Source organism: Sturnira hondurensis, unplaced genomic scaffold, assembly GCF_014824575.4.
Source record: "Sturnira hondurensis isolate 20B ecotype Veracruz unplaced genomic scaffold, ASM1482457v3 Scaffold0022319, whole genome shotgun sequence".
NCBI classification, from domain to species: domain Eukaryota; kingdom Metazoa; phylum Chordata; class Mammalia; order Chiroptera; family Phyllostomidae; genus Sturnira; species Sturnira hondurensis.
This window is the reverse complement of record NW_028094950.1, coordinates 2,718,378-2,734,502: the sequence shown is the minus strand read 5'-3', so window position 1 is coordinate 2,734,502 and position 16,125 is coordinate 2,718,378. Positions and strand designations below refer to the sequence as shown.

The 16,125-nt window shown below is 39.8% G+C and overlaps 1 protein-coding gene across 4 annotated transcripts in view; it reads right to left on the bottom strand.

The window, feature by feature from the left end:
* The window catches only part of PUM2 (pumilio RNA binding family member 2), a 91,978-nt gene extending 78,726 nt beyond the window's left edge, over positions 1-13,252 (bottom strand). For 3 of the 4 annotated variants that reach the window (XM_037035479.1, XM_037035480.1, XM_037035482.1), the window contains exon 1: positions 13,116-13,252. The gene's annotated coding sequence lies outside the window, so the exon portion shown is untranslated. The remainder of the gene's footprint in view (positions 1-13,115) is intronic. The other variant, XM_037035483.1, reaches the window with a different exon arrangement.
* Positions 13,253-16,125: the final 2,873 nt, after the last annotated feature.

Here is a 16,125-nt window from a genome sequence, read left to right as displayed (position 1 = left end):
TTTAATTTTCCCCAAATATTTTAAAAATTATTTTATTCGTTTATTTTATTATTTTTTTAGAGAAAGGAGTAGAGAGGGAGAAAAACATCGACGTGAAAGAGAAACATGGATTGGTTGCTTCTTGCATGCACCTGGACTGAGCATTGAACCAGCAAGCTTTCGATTTGCAGGATGATTCCTAACCAGCTGAGCCACATGGGTCAGGGCTGAAGTAAAGTTAGTTTCTGAGGTTATGATTCTGTTTTTCTAGCAAAAGAACTAACAGTGTCTTATTAAATTCTAAAACCTGCCCTGACCAGTGTTGCTCAGTTGGTTGGAGCATTATCCTGTGACCGAAAGGCTGTAGATTCTATTTCAGTCAGGACACATACCTAGGTAGCAGGCTGGGTTCAATCCCTGGTCAGGGTGCATAAGATCCCTGATGCGGGAAGGCAACCAATCAACACTTTTCACTCACATCGACGTTTTTTTCTCTCCCTTCCTCTCTGAAAACAGGAAAAATGTCCTCTGGTGAGGGTACACACATACACACATTCTCTTTCTCTCTCTCGCGCTTGCTCTTTCTCTGTATATATATAATCCAACATTATAGTCATCCACCATTTTATTGCACTTCACAGATTTTTAACAATTTGAAAGCAAGAGCCCTCATTAACAAAAACAAAAAATCTTACTATTTGGCTAATTGTGACACTTGCTTTATTGTGGTGCTCTGGAACCAAACTAAATTATCTCCAAGGTATGCCAGAAGCTAATTTTTCTATAAGCAGATCGCTAATTATACAGGGGAGGGGGGCGGGGGGGGGGAGACGGGACCTAGATTTAGCACATCAAATAATTTGGTTCTGTTCCTTTTCATATACACTAATGTACAATCCCACAGGTTCATACATGGTTTGTACAAAGAACCAATATGCATTAAGTACATTTCTATCATTAAGAGTATTAATCTTCCTCATATAGCCTCTGATCCCGTTTCCCATCATGTGCCTGTCATAACAAATAAGGGGGAAGACTCATTCAGAGCTACACTAAATAGTACCGAAGTACTTTCTACCACCATTTGATACCAGTAACATTTTATGCTATAATTAGTTTTACTTTAAGACAATCAGCCTTCAAAGATTTAACATTAGAAGTTTTTACTAATCACCAATATCTAGTAATCTGTTATTTTTCTGGGGGCATGAATTGAATCATACACTTTTCTAGTGGTATTGGATAATCCACTTAGCTAGTGGTTGAGTCGAGATCCACGTCAACATTTTTAAATATTTGCTACTTGTTTGTCCACGTACTTCATGGGGGAATTATGTATGCTTGTAAATTTTACTAGCAAAAAGAACAGTATTATTGACTCAACTACACTGGAAAAAATTAAGTTGTATGTTTTGAATGAAATTTGGCAGAAATGTATTATCAATATACAGACTCCCAGAAAACCAGAAATATTCAGATCCTAAGTCAAATTGTCCCAGATTAGAAATTAGATTATTCTGGCACCAGAATTTAGACATTAAATAAAATTTTACCAAATATTTCTGTGTAAGAATGCTTTAGCTCTTTGACGATAGTATCACAGATACACTCTCAGGAAAGGAAAACAGGATAAATATACATATATAAGTACTTACATATATGCGAATGTAAGGCCAAGATATTTTTCCTTAAAATTCTCTTAAAGGAGAGTCCCCATATATTTGAGTCCTTACAACATCTCCTCTATTACAAGTCATTCTCTCAATTTATTTTGAGAAAATACTGTTTAGGAAAGTTCCTTTATTTTGAAAAACAAAATATTGCTTCTATATACTAAACAACCTCAGTCAATGCCAGTTTTTGATACTTTTAGATATTACCCTAGAGAAGCAGGTCAAAGGGTTAAGATAGCAATAAAGTTGACATGAAGTGGGTCTAAAGAGTCAAGGATACAAGTGAAATGTTGTATACAAGGTATATCATGATATACAAGGATACATGAAATACAAGGATACAAGTGATATACAAGGTATATCATGAAATGAGCCTCCCAAAATGGTATTTCTAAATCAACGTTTTGTTGTTCACTATGCCATTATCGTAAAAGTGGAGAAAGCAGACTGTATGCCTAATAATGTAATGTAACATGAAACAGCACCACCACCTATGAAGAACTACTGCCTCAAAACAAAAACAAAACAAACAAAAAAACCCCCAAACAACCAATCCATTAAACTTCAATCTTTCTAATGAAGCTGCTATATCAAGATAGTACTGGTTTATCAGAAATAGGACAAAGATAGAATAAAATCAATACATGACACAGGAAAGTAATTACTCAATCAAGAATACGGGAAAAAGGGGGAGTGATCACCTGGTTTCACCAACATATCTGTGACTTGAAATTTAAAGGGAGAGGAGGAGAACTAATATAGAGGCTTAAATACCAAATATACTGTGTATCCCTGCTGGTCTGGCTCAGTGGGCTGGGCTTGTGAACTGAAAGGTCCCTGGTTCAATTCTTGGTCAGGGAACATGCCTGGGTGTGGGCCAGGTCCCCGACAGGGGGTGTGCAAGTGAAGGCCAATTGATGTTTCTCTCCCTCTCTAAAAAATAAATAAATAAAATCTTAAAATTAAAAAACAATAAACAAAAAACTATAAACCTAGTTGAATCCTGGTTCTGACAAATCAACTATTAAAAAAACATTATTTGAGTAAACTAGGGAAATCTAAATACAAAATGGATATTAGATGATATTAAGGAAGTCTGATATAATAGCAAGAGCATTGTATTTTTTATTTTTTAGTAAGAGAACAAAACTAGTACAAATTATAGCTTGTAAATGGATTAATCGCCACAAGGTTAACTGACTCAGAGTTCTAGCATTTGTATAAATTTAATGTCACTTATTACTTCCTCATTATTTTTGACAAATAATATATGAATTTTTCAAGTGAGCTCAAACATCTTTGGACCAATTTTATTTTAGAGATGACACTAGGCATGTTAGCTAATGCTCGCTAGCTAATCCAGGAAAGTGATATTGTGTTTCTATTTCACAAACAAGGCTACTGTAGCCAGTTGTCCTCCCCCAACCACCAAAGCTCCTGAAATGGCAGAAAATTCGATACTACCACCAAGCACAAACCATTACCCTGCAGATCTGTTAATAACACAACTCTAAAAGCTCACTCCCCAGCTGGCCTTTTACGCACCCTACTGCAGTCCCTGGAGAGCTCTTGCCATTTACCTCCTCATGTGCCAATTCTACAAATCCTTCCAAGTTTAGCTCAAATGCCACTTTCTTCACTGAAAACAACCCCCAAGCATTCTTTTTAATTTCCATGGCATTTAGTTGGTATTTCTCAATATATTAATATCATCTGTGACATGACCATTAGACTTTAAAATTTCTCTAAATCAGAATTAGGATAGAAAAAAAAAAACATGGTAGTACAATTTTGCAAACTTCTGGTTACACCACTGTTTAATAAAATGTTAATAGTTGAGGAAGGAGACCAAAAAGGAGGATACTAAGAATGCTGTAATAGGGAGGGAAATTAATAGTTTATCAACTACACACCCATTAAAAAGCACAAGAATGTATTTATGCATATATGGGGAAAAATTCCAGGAAACTAAGTAAAACAGCAAGGCCAAAAACAGTCTGTTTCTATCATCCCACTTTTGTAAAAACTGGATACAAATATGGATACAAAACTGGATATAAATATGCTTATAAATATTTATGCATACCTGGAAAACAATTAAAAATGACACTTAATAATAGTCACATATGAAAAAAGAACACATATGCTTTTAATTTTACATTGCAGTTTTCTTTTACTTCTTGAATACTTCCCAAATATTTCATTACTTGTATTTCTGAAAATATTTAAAATACATGTATTACATGAATGGATAAAGAAGCCGTACGTATGCACACACAAACACAAAATAGAATACTACTCAGCAATAAAAAGAGCAAAATCTGCTGTACAGCCTATGGCTGTACCACCCTAAACATGCCCATCTCCTCCGAAATCTGTTATACAGCTAAAGCTAATATTATATTGTATGGAACTGTCACTGAAAAAAATGGAAACCTGCCATTTGCAGCATTAGACCAAGACAGCATTATGCTAAGTAAGTCAGAGAAAGACAAATACTGTATAATCTCACTTTCATGTGGAATCTAAAATACCAAAATAAATGAGTAAATAAAACAAAGTAAAACAGCCCCAAAGATACAGAGAACAAGCCAATGGTTGCCAAGAGTGGAGGGGAGAGCAGTGGATAGGAATAATGAAATATATGTGATAAAAATCACTAAATGCGTTTATATAGTCCTTATTATAGTCAGTTTGGAAATCAATGGCCTTCTATATGATAGAATGCAAATATTTCATAAATACACCTATACACAGAAGCTATATATTATGACATAACCTAGGTCATCACTTAATAGGGAATCTTATTAGTCTTATTTGTAAACTTTTGAGGGTTTTTAAGGCACTACAAAGGAATCTACATGTATACCCAATAACTACAATAGTAAAAATCTCTAGCCACATCTTCTTTTGGGTTTTAAAAAGTAAAATCTAGTTTGTAGATCTAAACATGCTCTTACCACCTAATTTAAAGGAATTGCACTCATGTCATTAGCACTTAAGTTTTCTATTTCCTCTAGGTTAGGTCCGTAATACTCTTTGAGATACTTGTCAAAATGTAAAAATAAAAAAAAAGGGAGTCAATGGAATCATACATTTAAAACTCGGCATTATATCTGACAGTATGCTATGATAAAACGCAATTCACATATTTCTAGCTTTGAGTGTATTTCGTAGAATTGTTCTTTATTAAGTATTGTCAACAACAGGTTAGGAAAGAAGTGAACTTGGGTTAAAAAATTTTGCCATTCATTACTCCTGCCACTCGAGACTGTCACTGATCTGAATTCAGAAAATCCCAGTGGAAACCACTCTGCTCTGGCTCCATGCTGCATCATTCCTAACAGGAATGTGAATAAAAAAGGTTAATTACTAAAGGAAGTTAACTCTAAGTTTGGTGCCTTGAAGGTTTAACTAGCTGTAGTAGAACATACAGTAAGATTTGGGATGGATCAAAGGTATGTCTTTCTTATTACAGATAATGAGGACCTATTAATTGATCCCCAGAAAACAAAATGGGCCCCTTAGGGATATGAGCACACCAATTTTAAGGTCACTGGTTCTCAAACCCTAACAGTACATCGGAATCTAGGTAGAACATTTAAAAAACTACAAATACTCAGATCCCACCTACCCGAAACTTATCTGAATTGGTCTGGGCAGGGAAATTGGCAAATTTTTATTAGTATTTTTTCAGCTCTCCAGGTGATGCTTCCTGTGCAGACTGAGTTGAGAACCTTATATATCGCTACAGCACCTATAGCTCAGGAACAGTATCCTCAAACACCCTCCTGGTTTTCTAAGTAAAAAGTTTTACATCATTCATCTCATAGTAACGAAAACCAGAATCAAAAACATAGACTCTAGCTGAATGAACTCAGACCACTTGAACTCTCTGGTCCAGTCTCTCCATTTGCACCCAAGAATAGCCACTGTTACTTCCTCATATGGTATTGTGAAGACTAAATGAGATAATGTATGAAATCGAAACATTTGTGCTTTCCAGAGTATTAATTATCCACCATCTAAACCATAATGAGTGAACATATTTTTCTGTTTAAAAATCAATAAAAAATCCTTTGGCCCAGTAATTTCTCTCCTGGGAAGTTACCTTAAATAAACAATAGCACCAACATGATGGAACGACCTGTATAATTTTTTTTTCCTGCAGGACTGCTTATAGTGGTTAAAAAACAAAAACTGAACCTAAGTTCAACAACAAAAAAAGATTTAGTAAAATAAAAAGCTACACACTGAATACTGCAAGTTATTAAAGTTGTACTACTAATAAAAAATGTCCATGACAGTAAATAATAATACCAAGTTGCCTTAGGTGTATCATTATAATCCATTTTTGTTTTTAAAAAGTATAAAAAGTTAAACACCTAACTTTGGTAGGAGAGGAGGTACTGTTGTCTTTCTCTATGTTGTAAGGCTTGAAGTTAGCAAAATTAAGTTTTCTTAAAAAGGATCCTATGTAAGTACAGTTTAAATGCATTACCATTTAGAAATTTTATCACAGAATACAGTACAAGCAATCTTTTGTAATTTTCAGTTCATAAAAGCACTAAATTGAATGCCCAACAATTTGAAGACTTGTGTCAAACTGGCTACATGGTAATTTTCAAAAAGATTTTATCTTTTTCATTATTGCTTAGTTATCCCCATTCCCCCTCCATCATTCCCCTGCTCTACTAACCACCCCCGCCCCGTCTTTGTCCATGGGTCCTTTTCATTCATTTTTAGAGAGAGGGAAAGGGAGAGAGAATGAGAAGGAGAGACATCAAACTTTTCTATATACCCTGACAGGGACCACGCCTGCAACCCCAGCAGCCCAGACTAGGGAATTCAATCTGCAACCTTTCAGTTTGTGGGGCAACGCCCAATCGAATGAGCGACAACAGTTAGGGCTCTATCTGGTAACTTTTAATTGTTATAATTATCAACTAGCATCAATATAGCACCAAAGAGAAATAACTTCAGTGTTAGTTAGGTTGTAAGAGAACTAAAGGAAGTCATTTGAATGCATGGTCTGAAACAACCTGGGGAAAAAAGTTAAAAACTATTAAGCAGCAGATGTTAAATCAGTTTTAAAAGGCTCTTTTTCCTTTATAATGTTCCGAAGTATGCTCCTCAATTACCACCTCACAGTATTCTAAGAAGTAAGAGGCTCCTTGTCCAATACATTTACGATATGCTGACCCCCAGCACCCACTTGTTCTTTTGCGAGCTGAGCACTCCGTCATTCTGGAACTCATTCTCTGTGTCACTAGGACAGTAAAGGCTCTGACAAGCCCTACAACTTTAACTGCTTACCTTTAGCACAGTACTATCATAACTCTCTTCTGTAAATACATTAACACAAAGATATTTTGAAGAAGCAGTATTTTGAATCATTTCCAAGAAAATAAAGAAAAATAAATGTGTGAGTTATACTCACATTTCAACTTTTACCTAAGAAAAGCCATAACTTATGACAATTAAGTTTTAAAATGTTTAGTTTATTATCACTATTATGAATAGTCCAATAAAAATATGCGTCCTGTACATATCTTTGAACCAAGAGGAATCTTTTAGGTGATAACTATGAACGGTGATTTTTTAAAAGTTCCTCAAACATTCAAGAATATTCCTCCTCGCTGGTGTAGCTCAGTGGATTCAGCATGGGCCTGCGAACCAGAGGATCACAGTTTGATTCCCAGTCAGGGCAAATGCTTGGGTCGCAGGCCAGTTCCTGGCCGGGGACACAAGATACATTGTGCGTCCTTGGCAGAGGCAACCATATATTGATATTTCTCTCCCTCTCTCCTTCCCTTCCCCTCTGAAGATAAATAATAAATAAAATCTTTAAAAAAAAAAGAATATTCCTCAAGCAGGTGATCATTTGTTTCCCAACAACTTAAAGTGAGATGACCAAACCAATTTCCTGAAGATATAAAAGCTAAAAAAATTCTAAATTGTTTAGAAAACAACTCCCCCCCAAACATCCGAACTGCAGTATCTGAAAAGAGAAACTAAGTCTATGTTAGTTTCAAGGAGTATTAAAGATGCACACCCCAAAAAGAGTCAGCAGGAGAAATACTGAGTATAATTTAAGTGAAATTTACTCTATATTCACTTAAATAGAAATTTTAAAGGTACACTAAGTTCTCACTGAAAATATACACAACAAAACAAAATCTAATCTTTGAAAATAATGAAGCAAATACTGAATAACCAAAGTAGTAAGTAAACTCTAAGCTCAACTTATGAAGATACAAAAATAAAAGATACATAGTAAATTACACACAATTCATATCACCCACAGAAAGGAATCATGTCAATCTTTCGGAGGCTGCCTCATTTCTAGTACCAAGCTTTAGAGAGAAATTTCTCCTAAAGGGTTATTACAGAGAACACAGAGTTGTAACAGAAAATATTTTCAACAACATTCTCTTACCAGACGGAAGGTTTCATAATCTCATTTTTTAAAGAGTCCCTTAAGGAAAGTCATGTACCTAAATCCTAACACAATCCAGAGAGAACAAGGACAAAACAATTCTGTAAAGATTCCAAGACAATATAGTCTAAATCTCCTCAAGTTGTAATCTCGGGTTCCCAGAGTTTTTCAGAACTGTCCACACTAGACAAAGCCCTTAAATCTGGTGGACCCCTACGTCTCTCTCCAGTCGTACATTTTCAGTTCTCCTCCTCACCTCCACTCTAAGCTCTGCCATCTTCCTACCACGTTCACTGCACATACTAATCCTTCTGGCCAGATGCCATTTCACCCACTCATCTGAATTAACTGCTCTTAAGTCTTTTTAGACTCAACCTGACCTTTGTGAAAAGCTTTTCTTGACCCCTGCAGTGTCTACCTATGTAAATCAACAGCACTTTGGTGTTCTGCACTATAATCACAAGTTCAATCCTCTTCCTCTCTTCACTATAAACTCCCTGAAAAAAAAAAGGGGGGTCATTTAGCAGTAACACAGTGTAGCACACCAATGCAAAGCTCAAACATATCCCGAATTTCTGGTAGTCCAGCTGTATGAAAGGATACAATTTAGGATATTCACAGTAACGAATGGACTTATTCACAGTAACAAACCAGACTTATGATAAATATTAGCAAACAATTTTATCTTTGGCAAGATCCTTGAGTACTACTTATTGCTAGTGTAGCAGCCACATATTTTAGGGATTAAATGAAGGCATCTACTGCTTCCCTTTGAATAAGAAGCAACCAATTACACTTCAACTGTAAGGTGGCTTGAGGAAGTAATCTGTAGGTAAAACTTAAGAGTTGTCATCCTCTCTAAACTTCAAATCTTAAATTTGTTTATGTTGGTTTTTTTAAAAGATTTTAATTTATTCTTAGAGAGAGGGGAAGGGAGAAAGAAAGGGAAAAACATCAATATGTGGTTGCCTCTTGCACTCCACTCACTGGGGACCTGGCCCACAACCCAGGCTTGTACCCTGACTTGGAGTTGAACCAGTGACCCCTTGGTTCGCAGGCTGGCACTCAATCCACTGAGCCACACCAGCTGGGTGTATGTTAAATTGGTTTAAAGATTTAGATTTTACCATTAACACTAACAGTGCTGATATAATTCTTTGTCAGTATTTAACAAGATCATACATACTTTCCATATTTTTCTCTACCCACAATTTGCCTCATTTGACTGCCTAGCAAAGACCTCTACTTCTACCTAGGGTCAGCTCGCCCCTACCACTCATTTACCTTCTTCAATGTCTGAATAAATAAAACCAGCACTACATCTTAAGCCAGTAACGATTACAACCCACTGATCACTAAAAAGTCTGTCAGAAACAGTACTTAAAAATCAGATCTCACACTTTTGAGAGCTAGAACTCTCTACTTCTGACATAAAATGTTCACAATAGAAATCACAGAGATCTACTGTGAAACTAGCTTCTCCACATACTTATCGGTGTTTTCTTCTGGCGCGCGCGCACACACACACACACACACACAGGAGCCCCTCCCTCTCATTTTCTATGTACTTTGGTAGTCACCTGCCGGTTTTACTGTCCTAGGCAGTGTTGATCTAGCCATTGTGTAGTGTCAGTTTATAGTCTATTTCACCAAATCCCTCCCAGGAAGCAGATTTGGGGGGGATTTGATAGACCAAATACACACTGATACACATTTTACTTTACACAGGTGATAATAATTGTCTCCTCCACCCTGCCACACCCGTCCCTCTTGCAAAGTATCTAACACTCCAACTGCCTCTTCTCCCTTGTCCTTTGACTCTTTGTCCCCTTTTTTCTACTTGGCAGCTATAGCAAATCCTGGGACATGCACAGGTGTCCACATTGGGATGTTTTCCAGTACTCTAAAACCTTTTCTCTCCATGAGAACAGTAAGAGAACCAGAATTTAAGTGAAAAATCTGTGATATGCGAACTGAAAATGGATGGGATTGCAATGGCTAAATTTACGGAAGTGAAATATACTAAAGGAAGTATCCATTTGCCAACATGCTTGAATATTCAATCCTTTTTAATTCCCTAAAGCACTTTAGAAAAATATAAAAAGAAGCCAGGCAAGGGCCAAAGAAAAAAAAGTGTCCTGCCAGGTACTCAGTTGGTCTGAGTGTCATCCCAATATGCCAAGGTTGTGGGTTTTATCTCCAGGTATGGCACATGTAAGAATCAACCACTGAATGCATAAGTAAGTGGAACAAATCAATGTTTCTCTCTCTTAAAAAAATCAATCGATCATTTTCTTAAAAAAAAAAAGATGCTGTTTTAAAAATATTTCTCTCTAAATTCACCTTTTCCACTATAAAAGTAGTAAGTTTTAAATGAAAAATGTCTTCTAACTATACTGTTAAACATAAAAATCACTTAGCATCTAAGAAGTTTTGAAGAAGCCCTTCCCAACCACATCAGAATTCAGGAGTCACAGGAGTTGGACTGATGGCAATCCAAAGAGGTTTTATTTTATTACTGAAGAAGCTGCGCTGGAAAGTGTAATTTAGACCCAGGCCATCTGAGTTCCCTAACGCTGCGCCCCGTAATTACCCTAACCCACAGGTGGCATGGGACAACCACAGTCCCCCTCCAGAAGGGGCAGCATCTGTCCCTAGTGGCCTCCTGAAGCAGCAGAACAAAATGCTTTCTGCAGGGGGCAGACTCCCAAAGAGAAAGAGAAGAAAGGGGCTGAGCCGTAATGATCAGTTCCTCTTACAAATTCATCAAAGGAAAGAGTGTGGAGGTGGGACAATAAGAGCAAGTAAGACTATTTTTATGCCTTCTTAAAAACAGGAAGAAATCTTGTATGTCACAAACCAATTTACCCAGTTATAATACAATTTCAATCTATCTGTCAGTAAAATGGCCTCAAACTGTGAACGTAAGCCACAGTCATGAGATACAAACATTCAAGAATTTAAAGTCTTAAGAAAATTATACAATACTTTCCTATCTCAGAAAACCAGCAAGTTTGAAGGTCACTGAATAAAGAAGCATGTAGAACTGGAGCTGAGGACACAGAAACCAACCTCTACTTAAAATTATAAAGATTCTGTTGATGTCTATAAAAGGGAAACAGTCTGGTCACTAAGAATATTGGTTTTACATTCATACCTGGCCCAAATCTGTGATTGTAATTATAATTACTCCTGCCAGCTAGGATAAGTACCCACACAGGAAGACAAATTATCTCTCACCATCAGAAAGATTTATAAACAAGTACTGAAAGGTATAAGAGAAACAAAATCCTAATATTAGTATATGTGTTAAGACTGCAGTACTGTATTTGGTTTATATACTTGTAATGCCTAAGAAAAATGGGCCTATTAAGGTGACAACTTTGTAAGTCCAATTTAAATATAGCAGTAATTTAGACTTCCTTTAAAAAAAAAAGTTGAAATCTTACTATATACTGGAACATGTAAGAGAACCTCATACTCAAATTAAGTTTAAAAAACTATGTATTAAAATTAAAGTTGATACTGTTTGAAGATGTTTAGGTTTGTTAACAACAAATCTAACTCGAAGATGAAGTAGCTAAACCTATGCAAGACAACTGAACTTAAAAAAAAACTTAAATGCTTAAAAACCAGTATTGAGATATATAGCTTTATTTTTTTAAATCTAAGTAAGTCCTTTCTGGTACAAAAAGCGCCCTCAAGGACACCTAAAATTTCTGAATAACTTAATTTTACCAAAAATTGGACTTTCAGAGACATTCTTGCAAAAGGAAATGCCAAGAACTATTTATGACGGCTGTGCAGACAAAACATAATTTTTTAAAGTGCGATATTAAATAACTGAACAGAAGCTTAACCAATTAAAAATATTTATCTTTAACAGGATTCCTAGCCAGAATAGAATTCCTTAAATCCTCGAACACTCCAGGGTCACATGGTGTAGTCATCTATTAATCACAAATTTCAGCAGTAAACATGCTTTTTAAGCAGTAGACAAGCTTTTCAAATCCTTACGTTAACTCCCTGTATTAAAGCTTTTGCTATACAATACCTTTCAGGTATTACATTTCTCTTAAGCGTTTAAAAACACTTTTCTAATAAAGTTTTCCCTAAAAACCTTTACTGAAAATGTCTGCCACCAGTCTTCAGTTAAAAAGCTCACAAAGTACCAGGTCCGGATTTTAATTCACGTAATTGTCTTAGTAAACCCATTATGTCCGCAATACTGCCCCCCCCACCAAAAAATGTTTATGCGTTATACTGAAAAATTACGAAAAGTGGATTGTTCTTCGCTATGTTCTCAGAAGTAGCACTAACTTTCGTGTTTGCGCATAAAACCTTAAACAATTTGTTTTCACTGAATTTGGCCCAAATCAGATGGAAAACTACTGCTATAATGTTCGAAGCCTCTAATCTCTCCTTTGATCTTAATTCACTTGTTTTTCAGTATCCAAATCTGTTTCTAGAAAACACAACATTCCTTACTAAGTGCACCTAACAAGTTGAACCCGAATCGCTGTTTCTCTCACGCCCGACACCTGCCTACCCCAAGCTTTTCCTGGACACACTCAGGCCCTCGAGAGTTCCCACGCTTGTTTTCATAAACCCACTCCTTCCTCTTCGCCCACTTCCAACACACACGCTTCTCTGGATCCACCAGCCCTCCCCACCCCCCTTTCCGAACGGCTAGGCGGACGGACAGCTCGGTCTCTAACCCGAAGCGCGCCGGAACCACACAGCCGGGGCGGGGGGTGGGGGGGTGCGCCGCGAGGCTTTGGCGTGGGGGAGGAAAGGAAGCGGGAGAGCCTAGAGACCCCTCTGCCAGGCGCACACCCCCTTCCGGCACCCCTCCCCCTGCATTGTGCGAGCGGGCCCCAGGCCGCAGCCATCCCGAGCACCCTACAGGCCCCGTCCGCCCTCCCACCGGCGGGCTTTTCCGGCCCAGGCGGCCACACAAAGCCCGGGGAGCAGCCCCACGGGCGCCAGAGCACGGGGAGAGGGAACAAGCGCAACTGACTTACAGGGCTGCTGCGGCCGCGCTGCCTCAGCCGGGGATACCGACCGTTGGGCACACGGCGGCGTCGCTCTCAGACGTCCTCCCCTCCTCCGCCTTCGGTGGCGGCAATATCTTCTTTCTCCACCTACCTCCCTCCCCCCCACCCCACCTCCTTCTCCTCCCCCTCCTCCTCCTCCGAACCACCGAAGTACCGAGGGTGAGACACAGAGACTCACAACAACATGGCTGCCGCCACCGCCTCCCCTCCCCTCCCCCCGCCCACCGGGCGCACGCAAGGCACTCCGGGAGAAAAGGGAGGAGGGAAGCACTCACCGAAGTGCGGCTCCGCTCTGGGGCTCCCGACGATTCTCCCGCGCTCTCAGCGCCGGCCAGCGGGAACTCTGCGCGTGCGCACGCTCTCTGCGCTCGCACGTTTTGTCCGTCCCTCCGGCGTGCGCTCCCCGCCCTCACCTTGCGGGCTCACAGCTGGTTCTGGGCTACCCCGAGGCCCCTGGCTGGAGTAAGCGTCGGGCTAGGCGGCGTCGGCGTGGTGCTTCCGAACGCTGCGTTCGGCTGTCTTCCCGCGTGGGGCCTCGAGTTCAGAATTCGCTTGCCCTCCGTTTCCTCCCCTGTAGCTCGTTGTCCCCCTACTGCGATGTCCTTACCGCTCGTACGCTGCTTCCGGGGTGCTGGCACCCACCGTAGCCGGACGGTAGCAGGCTCTAAGCCTCTGAGTTCCTCTGAGCCCCTTACCCTTTGCCTGCGGCAAGACTATGGAGACGCATTTTGGGTGGAAAAGTGGATCTTTTAAATGGACTGTTAATCTACTCGCCTCCTGGGCAAGTGGAGCCAGCTCAGCAGATTGCTGGCCTACAGTGTTTGACTGGAATAAACAAAGGAAACTGTTCTGTCTCCAGCTGGGTCAGTGATTGTCACCCCTGGCTAATTTTCATCACCTGCAGTCCGCTGTTGCCAAGCATACTCTCCTCCGCGGTTGGAGACTGGCTCCTTGTCTTTGGTAAAGGCGTGTGTCCAGGATGGAGACCCGACATGTGTCCTCTCCCTGACACACAGCTGCAATGTGGTAGGGCGCTGGCACCTTACCGGGTTTGTTTTCCTTGTCTTCACAAGTCCTGGCTCTCATCACATTCTATACTTGGAAAACGTAATTACTTTGCTAATTTTCCTAGGGGAGTGTAAGCTCCACACTGGCCTACAAGGACCGTTTATGTGCTTCCCAGTGCATGGGCCATATTACGGTCTAATCATCAAGTGGTGAATGCATGAGCTCTTCAGTTTGCAATAATTAAAAAACTACGGCCCTGGCTGGCATAGCTCAGTGGATTGAGCACGGCCTGCGAACCACACGATCACTGTTCAATTCCCAGTCAGGGCACATGCCTGGGTTGCAGGCCAGTTCCCAGCAGGGTACTCACCAGAGGCAACCATACAGTGATACTTCTCTCCATCTCTCCTTCCCCTCTAAAGATAAATAAAATCTTAAATAAAAACTATGACATTGAAATCTGTCAAACACCTTTTACCTATTGCCTATATTTCCAGGCTTCTAGATATTTTCATGTCCTTCCTGGCACCAAATGTTAAAAACCAACCCCACCCCCAACTCTTGCACATTTCAGCAGTTGGTAGTGCCACCACCTATTCAGTTCCCCCAAGGAAGAATCATTCTTGTCTCTTCCCCAGAATCTTTTCCCCCTATAGGCAATTTGCCAAGCCTTGCATATATTTACTTCCTAAGTGTTTCTGGAGGTAGTCCTTCCCCTTGCTTCTCAGGTCTGGAATTCCGTAGCAGGCGCTTAACTAGCCTTCCTCTGTTCAGTCTCACTCTCTCCAGTCATTCTGATCACTGCCATCTAAATTGAAAATCTGGTGCTGGCTGGTGTGGCTCAGTGGATTGAGTGCTGGCTTGGGAACTCAAGGGTTGCTGGTTGGATCCCCAGTCGGGGCACGTGCCTGGGTTGCAGGCCAGGTCCCCGGTACGGGGTGTGCTAGAGACAACCACACACTGATGTTTCTCTCTTTTCTCCCTACTCCTCTTTCTAAAAATAAATAAATAACATCTAAAAAATAAATAATAAAATGAAAATCTGATTCCTGGCACTCATGTCTTTCCTTCAGTCATTTCACTGCTTCCTGTGACCCACAATCTACATTTCCCAAGTATGTTCTGTTCAGTGCTAATAGATGTTACTTTAAGAAATGTCCCATGATCGCCCTGACTGGCACAGCTCAGTGGATTGGGCCTTGTTCTGCAAACCAGAAGGTTGCTGGTTCAATTCCTCATCAGAGCACCTGCCTGGGTTATCGGCCAGGTCCCCACTGGGGGTATGTGAGAGGCAACTGACGGATGTTTCTCTCCCTCTATTTCTCCCTCCCTTTCCCCCTCTCTAAAAATGAATAACTAAAATCTTTAAGAAAATGTCCTGTCATCAGTGGGAGACACTGGGACATGCATATTTTGCCTGCTTCTTTTTCCTCCACTGGACTGATCATGGCAGAAGAGTTTGGACGCAGTTGTTTACTCCAGGTGAAACTATGTGGAGCCATCAGAGACCCTCCCTCAGAATTCGAAGTTGGTACTCAGATACCCCAATCTCCCTCCGGGAAGTCTCTTGAGCCAGGGATCTCTAGGCCAACTTAACCCACCAGGTGCATGGGGAACCCATAGAGAAAAGTGAATAGAGAGAGAAAAGGAGAATCCTGACCATGTTTCTCTTCCCCTTCCTTCCTGTATGCTGCTGGCTGCCTCTACCCTTGGATTCTGTAACATATTCTTGGATCCACATAGTATAGTCTGCTTTTTTGCTTAAGCTAGATGAATTGAGTTTCTGTTACAACTCAGAGTCCTAACTAAAAGCCATGTGTGCAACAGTTATTATTTATTTAGTGCTTATAGTATGCAAGCACTAAATAAATGTCCACCTTAACTATCTAATATTTACGGTAGTTAAGGAATGCATTCTTACCTTGCAGGTAAAACTACGAGAGAAGCCAATTATAATCAGAAGGTACTT